This window comes from Salmo salar, chromosome ssa13 (assembly GCF_905237065.1).
Source record: "Salmo salar chromosome ssa13, Ssal_v3.1, whole genome shotgun sequence".
Classification (NCBI taxonomy): Eukaryota; Metazoa; Chordata; class Actinopteri; order Salmoniformes; family Salmonidae; genus Salmo; species Salmo salar.
Window position 1 is genome coordinate 66135341 of NC_059454.1, and position 14428 is coordinate 66149768.

The 14428-nt window shown below is 44.8% G+C and overlaps 1 pseudogene; it reads left to right on the forward strand.

The window, feature by feature from the left end:
* The first annotated feature begins 2568 nt into the window (after nucleotides 1-2568).
* The window catches only part of LOC106567604 (unconventional myosin-VIIa-like), a 57918-nt pseudogene continuing 46058 nt past the window's right edge, over nucleotides 2569-14428 (forward strand).

Below are 14428 nucleotides of genomic sequence, written 5' to 3' on the forward strand. Positions count from 1 at the left end.
GCACCTGGCCGCGCCGAAGGTCTGGTGAGCGACCCTGACTGCACCCGGCTGGCGGGCGGTGATAGCTGCGCCCTGCTGGCGGGCGGTGATGGCTGCGCCCGGCTGGCGGGCGACCCTGGTTGCGCCCGGCTGGCGGGCGGTGATGGTTGCGCCCGGCTGGCGGGCGGTGATGGTTGCGCCCGGCTGGCGGGCGACCCTGGTTGCGCCCGGCTGGCGGGCAGTGATGGCTGCGCCTGGCTGGCGGGCAGTGATGGCTGCGCCCGGCTGGCGGGTGGTGATGACTGCGCCCGGCTGGTGGGCGGCGATGGCTGCGCCCGGCTGGCGGGCGACCCTGGTTGCACCCGGCTGGCGGGCGTCCCTGGCGGCTCCGGTGGCACTGACCCAGGATTCACCAGGCTGAGGAGACATGTAAGAGGACTGGCCCTAGGCGCAGGCACAGGACTCATCGGGCTGGCGGGCGGCTCTGACTGCTCCGGACAGGCGGGCGGCTCTGGCGGCTCCGGACAGGCGGGCGGCTCTGGCGGCTCCGGACAGGCGGGCGGCTCTGGCGGCTCCGGACAGGCGGGCGGCTCTGGCGGCTCCGGACAGGCGGGCGGCTCTGGCGGCTCTGGACTGGCGGGCGGCTCTGGCGGCTCCGGACTGGCGGGCGGCTCTGGCGGCTCTGGACTGGTGAGACCCACTGGAGGCCTAGTCCTGGGAGGCGGCACAGGACGGACCAGGATGGGGAGACCCACTGAAGGCCTAGTCCTGGGAGGTGGCACAGGACGGACCAGGCTGGCGAGATCCACTGGAGGCCTAGTCCTGGGAGGCGGCACAGGACGGACCAGGATGGGGAGACCCACTGGAGGCCTAGTCCTGGGAGGTGGCACAGGACGGACCAGGCTGGAGAGACATGCAGGAGGCCTGGTTCTGGGCGCAGGCACAGGATAGACCGGGTCCTGAAGACGCACTGGAGGTCTAGAGCGCACGGCCTGCACAACCCGTCCTGGCTCGATGCCCAATCTCCTCCGGCAGATGTTAGGAGCTGGGATGTAACGCACCGGGCTCTCCACGCGTACTGGGGACACCGTGCGCTTCGCAGCATAACACGGTGTCTGACCAGTACTGCGCTGCCTCCTGTAAGCACGGGGAGTTGGCTCAGGTCTACCGCCTGACTCCGCCAATCTCCCCGTGTGCCCCCCCCAAATGTTTTTGGGGGGCTGCCTCCCATGTCCGTTGCGCTCCCTCTCTTCGTACCATCGCCTCTCAGCTCTCGACTCTTCTATTTCCCATTGCGGGCGGCGATAATCCCCCGCTTGAGCCCATGGTCCTTTCCCATCCAGGATTTCCTCCCAAGTCCACGACTCTAGATAACTTTTCTCCTGGTTCTTAACCTTGCTCTGCTCCTTACTCCGCTGCTTGGTCTTCTTGTGGTGGGTAATTCTGTAACGGCTGTCGGGAAAGAGAGTTGACCAAGGTGCAGCGGAGTTAGTGTTCATCTTGAATTTTAATTACAACGAAGAGAACACTACAGAAAACAACAAATACACGACAGCAGAACAGTCCTGTTGGAAATTACTCTAAACAGAAACAATTACCCACAAAACCCCAACGGAAAAACAGGCACTTATGTGTGACTCCCAATCAGCAACAACACTCTACAGCTGTGCCTGATTGGAAGCCACACGGCCAAAATCAACGAAACAAACCAACATAGAAAAAAGCACATAGAACGCCCACCCAATGTAACACCCTGGCCTAACCAAAATAAAGAACAAAAACTCCTCTATGGCCAGGGCGTTACATAAAGCATACTTTATTTTATTTGGATTGAACTTCTTGGTTATTTTAGGAAGTGCACAGAAAATAACTTTGATGTAGTAAAAATACTATTGTGTCAGGAGGGATTATGAGGTGCATTGACTCTGTACCGGTACACCCCCCCCCTATATATAGTCTCATGTTATTTTACTGCTGCTCTTTAATTACTTGTTACTATTATTTCTTATTCTTATCCATCTTTTTTTAAAGCTGCATTGTTGGTTAGGGGGTTCGTAAGTAAGCATTTCACTGTAAGGTCCACACCTGTTGTATTCGGCGCATGTGACTAATCCAATTTGATTTGATTTGATTAAGTGTGCTATTGCTCCACTATTTAATGTGACCTTAGACCAGACTTTTGAGTCTGTTGCCAGAGTGAGATGTTACTAGTGAACTTTATTATATTACTATTGTAAAGTAATCACATTCTCATCAAGTATGTACTTCAGTAAATACAAACAAATGTGGTTTGAAATGCATTTTAAATTTGCAAGTATATTGACAACAAGTCCAGGGCATAACGTGGGGCTTAAGAAAACATGAAAATCCCGTCCTAGACCAGAGCTAGACCCACCCCTATTAGACAATATATTGAAATCATGTTCTTAACATATTGGAATGGCAAATGTAATGTATTCAACTTGTGTGAAAATCTCTGTATGGGACAGCAGCTCTCGAAAAGATCTAGCAGATTCAATTGCTGAATGAGTTTGCTGAGAATTCCTTCCTGACCACTGGTTGTATTTGTGGTTGCGTTCCAGGGGGACTATGTCTGGTTGGACCTCAAGACGGGCCGGGCAGGGGCGGAAATCGCGGGGGGGGACGGGGGGGACACAAATATGATTTGTCCCCCCCAATATATCACTGAAACATAACTATGTAATTTAAATAATATTAATAATACGCAATGAAAGCAATTGTGCTGATTATAGACACTTAATAGCGCGTTTTTAAGTTTCAAAAGATTGCGACCCACCCACCCTTTTCCTCACAATGGTTTGATCCACTGCCAGTTCCTTAGCTTGCTAGGTAACAGAGGTCGTATCTACTGTCTGAAAGGCACTCAATGAACGTAACTGACGTGAGGTTAATCCAGTCAATCGCGCACACACACTAGCTGAATATGCAGAGCTAGCGCGCAAATATGAACTATTAAGCTAGCTAGTACCTATTCCATTTATGTGGCCTCGTCAAAGATGGAATCTTTGCTATCGTCAATTTATTCCGAGATCAGCATGCAGATGATGTAAGTTAGTGCTTCAAAGTCCCTGTGATAAGGTTAGCGATAAACTGAAGTCCAAACTGAACAGAACTACACTCTCTTCTACCATTGTCTTAAATATATTTAATGGTCTCGTTGCAAAAGCTAAATTGTCGCAAGGGATCTTTTATTTATTTATTTTATTTAACCCGGGTAGCAAAGATTATAGCAAACACCACTGAAACTGAATTGGTGCTCGCTAGCTTTGCAAATTCAGCTATTGTTGGAAGCCAGCCAATATGAAACAAACTATTAAAATTACAAAAGGTTGCAGCATATGTTGTGTAAATGGTGAACTCATACAGCTGTCAACTCTTGTCATTTTAATCCGTTTCACATTTGCTAGCTACCTTTTAGATCGAAGCCCAAATAGAATGATAAAAGATAAGATGATAGAAGCCCATCTCCTACTGTAAATAGCCTACACACTGTGTGTGTGTGTAGCCAGCCAGCCAGGTAGAAAAATGGCAGAAAAATAAAAGACGGACATCAGAGTATTTTTCAGTACACCAAAACGCAAAGTAAGAACCTAGTAGCCTAATATCTCAAAGACTAGTTGATAAAATGTTCATAAGAAAGAAAAGAAATTATAATGGAAGTGTTTCACAATGATGTCATTAGGCAGAGCAGGCAACAGATGGCACACAGACAGCAGAGTTGGGGACAGATATGCAGGGACAGACTGGCAGAGACAGGGAGTCTCAGGTAAGTTTGTTGAGTCTTTGTTTGGCAACGTTATGAAAGGTTCTCCATTTTTTAACTTGTAAAATAGGAACATAATTGGAAAATGCCATGGATACCCCCACTCTCAACTTAAACTGGTGACTGAACTAAGATTTGTTAAAGGCAATGGTATTGCTGTTGTGAGTAGTTGTGTAGTTTTGGGTACCGGTAGTTAGGAGTACGGCAAACACCTTATTTCTTTGGTTCCTCAATATACATTTACCATATTACAATGTAGGCTATGTGTTACAGCACTACTTTTGGTGTCCCCCTCAGGAATTGCTCTTGAGAAAATTTCATGTAATTGTCCCCCCCAAAGTTGATATCAGATTTTCGCCCCTGGGGCCGGGAGTTCGTCGTCCCGGTGGGAGCCGTGGTCAAGCTCTGTGACTCGGGACAGATCCAGGTGCTGGACGATGAGGGGAGGGTGAGTCCACACAAAAGTTGACAATGACAAGACATGATGAGACATTGACAAGACCTGACAAGACGGTGAAAATACTTTGACAAAACATTGACGCGATGTTGATGAAACAAGACATTGGCCTTGTTCGAATACTCCTGAAATGCATCTCTCATTCCTCCTTTCCTTGAAGTTATCATTACATTACATAATTGAAAGTAATGCCATGGAAAGCTTGCTTACACCTATTCAGTCATGTTATATCAGTGATTACTTCAAGGAAGGAAGGAAGGAAGGAAGGATTCAAACAGGGCCTTTACTTGATCTAACAAACCGACATGGACACACAGTAGACTATGACACCATAGTTCCTCAATGGCTGTGACTATAACTGTTCCCCCATCAGGAGCACTGGATCTTGCCCCAGAATGCCACCAATATTAAGCCCATGCATCCCACCTCCGTCCACGGGGTGGAGGATATGATCCCTCTGGGGGACCTCAACGAGGATAGGATCCTGCGCAACCTGCTCATCCGCTACAACGAGTGTGTCATCTATGTGAGCCACCCCTGCAGCACTGTCTGCTCGCTTTTGTTACCACTACAGGACCATCATTTGATATTGTATGAGTCCTTCAAATAACAAGGAAGTGTAGTTTAGAATGTATTCTATAAAACATAGTGACCTTGTTTAGTGACGTGTAGCTCATGTTGTTGATGTATGATGAACTGTTATAGGATTTGTCTGCGTGGTTATTTTACTTACTTTCTTATATGGTTATGCTGGCATATTGGTTATGTTCTTCCACTCTTCCCCTGGCCACAACCCCCGCTGGTTCCTTAGCTTACACATTATCTCAGTGATCACAAGCCTAGTGACTACCCTAATCACAATCACAGTGAAAGAAAGCGATAAATCATGGCATCGCTAGCGACAAATCGTACTATCACTAGCGACAAATCAAGCGATCACTAAAGCCTCACGGATGACATTGTTGCCCTGATCTTGGCATGACCCTTGGCCATTTCACCTTTTGACTTTGACCTTTGCCTGCAGACTTACACAGGGTCAATTCTGGTGGCAGTAAACCCTTACCAGCTGCTGCCCATCTACACACCGGACCATATCCGCATGTACACCAATAAGAAGATTGGGGAGATGCCACCTCACATCTTTGCCATCGCAGACAACTGCTACTTCAACATGCAGAGGAACAACAAGGACCAGTGCTGTATCATCAGGTTAGTGTATTGTATTGGTGTGTGTGTGTGCGTTGTGTTCCTCTATTTAAGTGTACATGTGTTTGAGTTTCTGTGTGTGTGTGTGTGTGCGCCTGCGTGCCTGCATGGGTGTTTGCCTGTCTGTCTGCTTGTCTGCCTCTGTACAGAAAAATATTGTATCTCCTCCTGTGTTCCTCAGTGGTGAGTCTGGGGCCGGTAAGACAGAGAGCACCAAGTTGATCCTGCAGTTCCTGGCAGCCATCAGTGGACAACACTCCTGGATAGAGCAACAGTTCCTGGAGGCCAGCCAACCCCATACTGGAAGGTTAGACTCAACATAGAGATGAGACATTAGAATGGGCTATTAATGGCAGCCATCTTGGTCAAATTACAAACCAGTCTATTTGAGAAGAAAAAAAACTGACCAAGATTGTTGTCTTGTAGTTGTGTTTCTTGGATGCCAATGTCCATTCTAGTGTTCTATTGAATTCTGTGAGACTCACTACATCCACTCAGCACTGACATTTAAGAGCTAGGGTGCATGCTGTCTGTCTCTGCCTAGGCCAACTTGTCCTAGTGTTACATGGCAAGGCAAATGTTGTGTAGAATGTAGAGATACACTCGCTCCAAACTGCCCCAGGGACAGTTTTAGGGTTTGTTTATGGTTTGTAATGAGGCTAGAATCACAGAAGCTGTGTAAGAAAAGCTGAACTTGGAATGCATTCTTCAAAGAGTTCTTGAAAGACATCTAGACAGATGTAGGACGTGTGTGCCTTCCCCTGGAACTAGTACAGGGGTGAAGTAAACACCTTCCAGACCATGAGTAGTGATCCTACAGTTTGGCTTAAGCCATGCAGGGCATTAATTCACCTTTCTATGACATCTGGTGTGACCCAGAATTAACACTACAACTGGGCCTCTTATGTCTAATGCCCCATTTGCACCTTCTAAAGTTTCTATCTGGGTACTCTACATGTGGATTGGGAAAAGGATGCATCGCCCTACAGTATACATCCAGTCAATGTCTCTCTTAGCTAACTCAGAGCTTTATTCTTTCATCCATGCAGCGTTCGGGAACGCTAAGACTATTCGGAATGACAACTCCAGTCGCTTTGGGAAATACATCGACATTCACTTTAACAAGAGAGGGGCCATCGAGGGGGCCAAGATAGAACAGTACCTTCTGGAGAAGTCCGAGTCTGCAGACAGGTAAGGGTTCAGGGGGAGGGGATATACAGGGGCCAGAATATAACAGTACATAATGGAGACGTCTCAAGTTTGCAGACAGATTCCCGTTTTCTTAAACTTTGTACCCAATGAACACGACCCTGCTGTTACTCTACCCACAGGCTGCGGATGAGAGGAACTACCACATTTTCTACTGTATGCTGCGGGGCATGGCTCCAGAACTGAAGAACAAGCTTGGCCTGGGACTCGCCACTGACTACCCCTACCTCACCATAGTGAGTAGTGTGTGTGTGAGCGTGTGTGTGTGCATGCGTGTGCTACAGTATGTGAGTGCGTGGGCACTTTCATCTTTGTGTGTGTGTGTGTGTGTGTTAAATCAAGTTTTAATTGTCACATTCTTTTTAAAAAACAGGTGTAGACTAACAATGAAATGCTTACACACGGGCCCTTCCAAACAATGCAGAATAGGAAAAATTTGAATAAAAAAAAGATATAGAAAAAAATACACAATGAGCAATGATTGCTTGGCTATATACATGGGGTAACAGTACTGGGTTGATGTGCAGGGGTAAGAGGAAACTGAGGTAGATATGTACATATAGGTATGGGTAATGTGACTAGGCAAGAGGATAGATAATCAACAGTAGCAGCAGCGTATGTGATGAGTGTGGAAGTGTGCCAGTATGTGTGTGGCGAATGTGTGCCTGTGTATATGTGCTGTGTGAGAGTGTGTGTGTGTGTATGTGTTGGAGTGCCAGTGTAACTATGTGTGGGTGGAGTCAAAAAGAGCAAAATGGGTCAATGTAGATAGTTAACCAAATATCTACCCGGACTATCTAGCAGTCTTATTGCTTGAGGTACAGTTTGCCGTGCAGTAGCAGAGAGAACAATCTATGACTTGGGTGGCTAGAGTCTTTGACAGTGTTTAGGGCCTTCCTCTGACACCGCCTGGTACTGTATTGAGGTCCTGTGTGCATGTGTACAACTCCCGGTGTACACGTGTATACACTGTGTGTGTTCGCAAGTTGGCATGCATCTAGGGCTGTGGTGGTCATGACATTTTGTCAGCCGGTTATTGTCATGCAAAAGACTGCAGGTCTCACGGTAATTTACCCAAATTAACATAATCATGTTTAGCATCTCCAGGCCTCCACAAATACAAGCTGCTGATGCACACCTTAGGAACATCTACATTTAAACACGTCTGATAAATCAATTTAATATACACCATCACAACCAATCCATTATTTAAGGTCTAAAGAAACATTATGATATGAAGAAAATGTATTTCAGATGAACAATTTGAGTTGGCCTAATGTATGTTATCTGACTATGCGTCTTGCTATAGGCTGTAGGCTTGTTCATTTAGCAGACAAGATATGCTTATAAGTCCTGTGCCATTATTTTATGATTTTATAGTTGAAGAATATAATTGAACTTAGCTGAATAAAATAGAAAGGATATTTTTCCCATTCCGGAGCGAGTGCGCATATGAAGTGGTTATGTTGAGCATAAAAGTGATCATTTGAACCAGGTCCTATATGCTAAATCTAGTTATTTGCCAACATTAGTTGTGAATGATACAAACCTTTTAGAATGTCTTAGAAATCAAAACATGTATGGGCTGCATGATGCGACTACAAGCTATTGATTATTTGAGAAAGTCGTAAAAAAAGCTTGCTCTCTCTGTTCCTTGCCACAGGCTGCACACTCTGTTCTTTTATCAAGTGATCATATTCTCAACCATTACATTTACATTTACATTTAAGTCATTTAGCAGACCATCAGACTATTCTCAAATGAATCTTGTTTTAACTAATATGTCAAATTAGTTTCGCTTTAGAATGGCCCATTATCAAATTGGCAGGTGCAGGGGAAAAAAATATATGTCATCCGTATGCACTCCAATAGCGAATAGAGGCTGCCTTCCCGTGGGTTCACTCATGCCCGGTAGAATACTCTGGTTATTTCATTCCACACATCAACCACTGTTTGATGAGCATGCAGCCTCTCGCCCAAACTCTGTATGCCATGGGATCTCCAACCCTGTTTTTGCAACTACCCAGTGCTTCATTTGAGAAATCAAGTGAACTCTGTTTGGGAACATCGATAGTAACATATTTAATGAATGAACTGTTATTGACAGCCCCTCCCTCTGCTTGCTCGAGAAAGGAATGAAGGAGAGGAGTTGGAACAGTGCTGAGATATTCTGTTGTTAAAGGTAATGGTCAGCCTATTTATTATGAAAATATAAAACATTTCCTATTACTAGGCTATTCAAAATCAAATACAAATTCACAATTTTAGGCCAACTCTGTAAGCCGCCCTGCACAATCAATGAACCAACAGCATCACCTAGGCCTATACGTTCTCTCCCAGACTCGTGGATAGAACGTTTGGAGTGTAGCACAAGGTAACCAGTCCATCCAGTATGCATAATGATACAGTCCACACTCAAAGGCGATTACTATAATTTTCATACATTTTTTAGCATAGGCTAGATGAATTATGTAAACATCTTGAATACGTTTATTTTTAACATGCGTAATATGCGGTTGGTTTTGTATTGTATAACTACACAATCATTATATTAATTCAGTAATTGTTTTCAGGCTTGGCTCATACAGTATATAGGTCTATGCATATGTATACGCCCTAATATGCATATGGGTGTTTTGAATTAATCATCACCTTAGAAAGCGCTGTCCATTTCTTTGTGTTTGGCTTTGAAACAACATCCACAACGACTGTTTTCCACTCAGTTTCAACCTGCTGTTGAACTTATTTCTTCAAATTGATCAATCACTGTGAGGTGAGTTTAAAAGCACATACTGTTTTGATGATAAGTGTTGGATGTGATTTTCGACATTTGCATTGATATCAGAGTGGTTAGAGGGACAATAGAGCTCTGAGTACCAGGCCTTTAGCGACTTGATGGTCGTTAGCGAGTTGGGTACCACCAAGCATGTCCAGAGTGCATACGAGGAGATTACGTGACTCAACTGTCATGTGGAATTTTACTGCGGTCATGACTGTTGTTGTGGCAGTAAAATTGTCACCGCAGTTGCCCTACGTGCATCCTTCTGTCCTTGCGCGTGTGTATAGCTCCCAGCGTATAGGAATACCTATGCATATGTGTGTGTGTCCCTATCCACGGGAACTGTACGAAGTGTGACGACCTGAAGGAGTACTCAAGCATCCTGTCGGCCATGAAGGTGCTGATGTTCACAGACACAGAGAACTGGGAGATATCCAAACTACTGGTGGCCATCCTGCACATGGGCAAATTGCGCTACGAGGGTGAGCTGAGGTGGCCATTTTGGAAAGGGAGTGTTGTTGCACAATACAATGACTTTCAATTTGGCACAGGAGCTAGGCAGAGAAAAGCAACTGTAGGAAAAAAAAGGCTTACGTTCATGCACTGTTTGCTGCGGCTACAAGCAGAGCCCTAAAGTGTGACTAATCTGGTCGCATATGCAACAAAATATTTAGCTTGTTAGGCCAGGAGTTTTATTTTGGGAGCGCTGTGCAATTATGAAGAAAAAAAAACAGGAGATCAATGATCATAGCAATGAAATGACGATCTCTTGCATGTTGTCGTTACAAACCTGACGTTTTTAAAGAGACGGTGTACAATTGTACATGTAATGCATCTCAATAGGAAAATAGTGTTTTTACACAATGTAGAAACCTAATATTCCACAAATTACTTTGTAATTTCAATGACAGGTATTCGTATCAACATTTTTACTTTTATAATAAGCTGACGTATTTATAGTGTTACATATTAGGTTCTAGGGCACAACATGTGCTTCAAAAGTGAATTCCAAAAATCTCCTTTTCGTGCTCATAAATTTCATATGGTGATCCTAACCAGTGCTACCAATTAAAAATGTTAATTTGTAGCCCTGCCCACAAGTGATTTATTTTTTTTAAATATTAAAAGTGTTATTGACGATTACATGTTGGAGCAGCAGAAAGTGAGGCGATATTAGGAACCAACACTGGCATGAACACACACTACATAGATCAGGGAAGGGCCTTTGATGGGGGTGGGAGCCACAAAAAATCTGAACTCAGTTGATCTGCGTACCTACGTTTATACCCCTCTTGACAGTTGAGAGAAATCTTTCAACTTTTAGAGTTAATTCAGTTCCATTCTACACATTTTGCTATGGGGCAGAGAGGAACATTTTTCTGTTTTACAGCTAATTTCCTGCAATTCTACACATTTTGCCATGGTGTGTAGAGAAAATGTGGAAATTGCACCTTGTGTATTCTACTATTCTAACTTGCAACAGTAAGTTGAGACCCTGACTAATTCTTGTTTTTTTTATGGATCTGAGGGCATCCGCGGGCCGCCAGTTGCGCATCCCTGACATAGATAGACACTGTACTATCTAGAGCAGTGATGCCAAAGAGTCATCGGAATGTTTGTGTTAGTTGTTAAGCCCTGTCTTGTTCTCACTTAGTGAATTTTGCGAGAGGTTTATTGAGGGGTAGTCAGCCTAAACTGGCACCTGACGACAAGTTAGCAATTGAGTTAGAAGTAAAAAAATGCACTTGTTAAAATTTCTTGGCTAAATGACTTGCTTTCCCCCTTTATAACACATACACTCCAACAGCCCGTTGCTATGACAACCTGGATGCCTGCGTGGTGGTGCGATCTCCAGACCTGTCCACTGTCGCATCTCTGATGGAGGTTGGTAGTAGTCTTACCTGTACATGATCTCTATGTTGGGCTTGTACTGTAGACTGCGTCACTGTGTATGGTGTTTGTGTATTGTGTTGTTGTTGTACTCTACTACAGTATGTTGTTGTGTTGTTGTTGAGGTGGACCTTAAGGACGTGATGTCATGTCTAACCACTCGTACCCTGATCACCCGGGGCGAAAATGTGTCCACCCCCCTCAGCACGGAACAGGGCCTGGATGTCAGGGATGCCTTCGTCAAGGTCAGGACCCTCACATGCATAGATACATGCATACATGCATACATGCATGCATACATACATACATACATGTGAACACGGACACCTTTTATTATGAAAGTGAGGACACACACACACTCCTAAATCGGATTCCTCACAGAAGGTCAAAGTTGCCTTCTGTCTAATGAAAGCTGTTCCTCCGAGAGCATCTACGACACCCACACATGGTGTAAATGAACGTTGTCCCTCCTGTCCCAGGGTATCTATGGGAGGCTGTTTGTGTGGATCGTGGACAAGATCAACGCGGCCATCTTCAGACCTCCGTCCTGTGAGAGTAAGATCATAAGCTTGGGTCCATTGGCCTGCTCGACATCTTTGGCTTCGAGAACTTCATTGTCAACAGGTGAGTCCTCTGACTGACCCAAGCTTTGGGGATGTTGTAGCCATTTGGTTCAAATTCAAAAGTCTGAAAGCTTTGTTTTTATATTTAGGAGACGTTGTATATGGAACATGAAATGACATAATTGTTCTGATTTCCATTCTCTATTGGAAAATTTGATGACAATGGTATGTGCCCGACTAAAGTCAGACAATGGCGACAGCCTCTTTTGTTGATTTGTGCGGTTGACATGCTCACTGCATGGCTTTATAGTCTAATGGCTGTCTAGGGACTGGCCCTCGCTTCATTCCTTCCCTGTAGATTTGAGCAGCTGTGGATACATTTTGCCAGCGAGAATCACAGACGTACACACAAATAACCACACACACACCTGGACAAATTTGACCATCAAAGTAAGGATAGCCACACCCTTAAATTAATTGGCTGTTGACTAACCGGCTATGTTTCTTCTTCCCTGAAGCTTTGAGCAGCTGTGCAATGAGAACGTGCAGCAGTTCTTTGTGAGGCATGTGTTCAAGCTGGAGCAGGAGGAGTACAACCTAGAGGACATCAACTGGCAGCACATCGAGTTCACTGACAACCAGGATGCCCTGGATATGATCGCCAATAAACCCATGAACATCATATCTCTCATAGACGAGGAGAGCAAGTTCCCCAAGGTACAGTACCAATTTGGCAATTTACCATTTTATGTAAATCAATATGCATATTTGTGTTTAGGTGTTGTGAGAGGGGATGGACAGTTGGAGGAACTGAACGTTTGTTATTTAAAACTCTGTACCGAGGGACCGGTTTTTGTGTCAAATTATCGAAGAGACATGCAGAGAGGATCCCCGTGTTGCACAACAACTATGCCTTTGCCCCCGAGTGGGTTAAAAAAGTGCTATTGAATTGTTTTTGGTGCGAATTAGCACCCTAATCCTATGCCCCCTTTATTATAATAATAATAATAATACTGTATATGCCATTTAGCAGCTGCTTTTACCCAAAGTAACTTAGTCATGCATGCATACAATTTTTGTACTGGTGGTCCCAGGAATTGAACCCACTATCTTTCCGTTGCAAGTGCCATGCTCTACCAACTAAGCTACAGCGGACCATATAGTGAATAGGGTATAATTTCAGACGCAGCCTAAATGTTTTTTCTCTGTTTATGTCTCTCAGGGAACAGAGTCTACCATGCTGTATAAACTCAACTCCCAGCACAAACTCAACACCAACTACCACCCCCCTAAGAACACCTACGAGACCCAGTTTGGCATCCAGCACTTTGCTGGGGTGGTCTACTACGAGACCAGAGGTAGGCCTATTGTAAGGCATTGGCTTCACACTCAACACAATTCATTGCAATCACATAATAAAGTCCCTGATTCTCCATGTAGTAGGACTTTGTTGGATTCAATAGGTAGGTTCATGGTCAAAAGACAAGGTATTGAACTCCAGCAAGTCTATAAATTGTTCATATGCTCCATATCAAATCAACTCCTAGCCCCTTACACCCTAGGCACTTGTGAAGATCAGAGAGGATATGCCATCTGATTATTTACACCTATCATATCTCCACAAGTGCATGGTTAAGGGGCCGGGGCTAGGGGTTTGTTTGGGATTGGACGTGGCTGACTCCTGTGTGTTTCAGGCTTCCTGGAGAAGAATCGTGACAGCCTCCACACTGACATTATCCAGCTGGTCCACTCCTCCAAGAACAAGTTTATCAAGCAGATCTTCCAGGCTGACGTCGCCATGGTGAGCGATGACGTGTCTGGTGGTCACATAGTGATGATGTTACGATGACGTCTTGAATGTATTTTCCCTACACACTTCACCAGGCTGTGTCCACTAAGCATAAGGGAGAAAGGCTTAGAGTAGGTCACGATGGTGGAATTCCAGAGAAGGTTTAGACTATATAAATACAATAACTAGACCGTGCCTCCCCGTTCAAGTCAACAGGTCTGTAATGGGTGGACCGGTAGCCATTTTAAAAGTGTACCCACTTATTTTTCTATGGTAATGACAGCTTTTGTGACCTATAGTCGGAAGTTTTCTGTCTCCCAGTGATGATATCATCAAGCGATCACTCTCAATTCTTACTTTTCTTTACTATTCCTACTACTGTTTTTTCCCTTAGCATTAGGGGAGCGGTGGTATTAGCCATGCCTCTCTTCATCTCTTTCTCTCGTTTTGGTTGTGTTCTGTCTGACCCCAGTTTCTGTGTTGCTATCTGCTGCCCACCACTCCTCCGAAGGTAAACAACGGCCATTCCTTCTGTGGTAAAACAATTCTGTATATAAACCCTGGATTGCTGATGCTATGCATTGTCCATTGAAAGGCTTTGAAGCAACCGGTTGGCCATATTGGTACTCCCAAGTAGGAGCAGTCCTCCATAGGAACGAATGGAATTATACAGCATTTCAGTTAAATGTTTCAAGAACGAAATAACATGTATTTAAGTATTAATTTTTGTTGTTGTAGTGGGGACAGTAACATTAGTAGTCATCTCCTATAT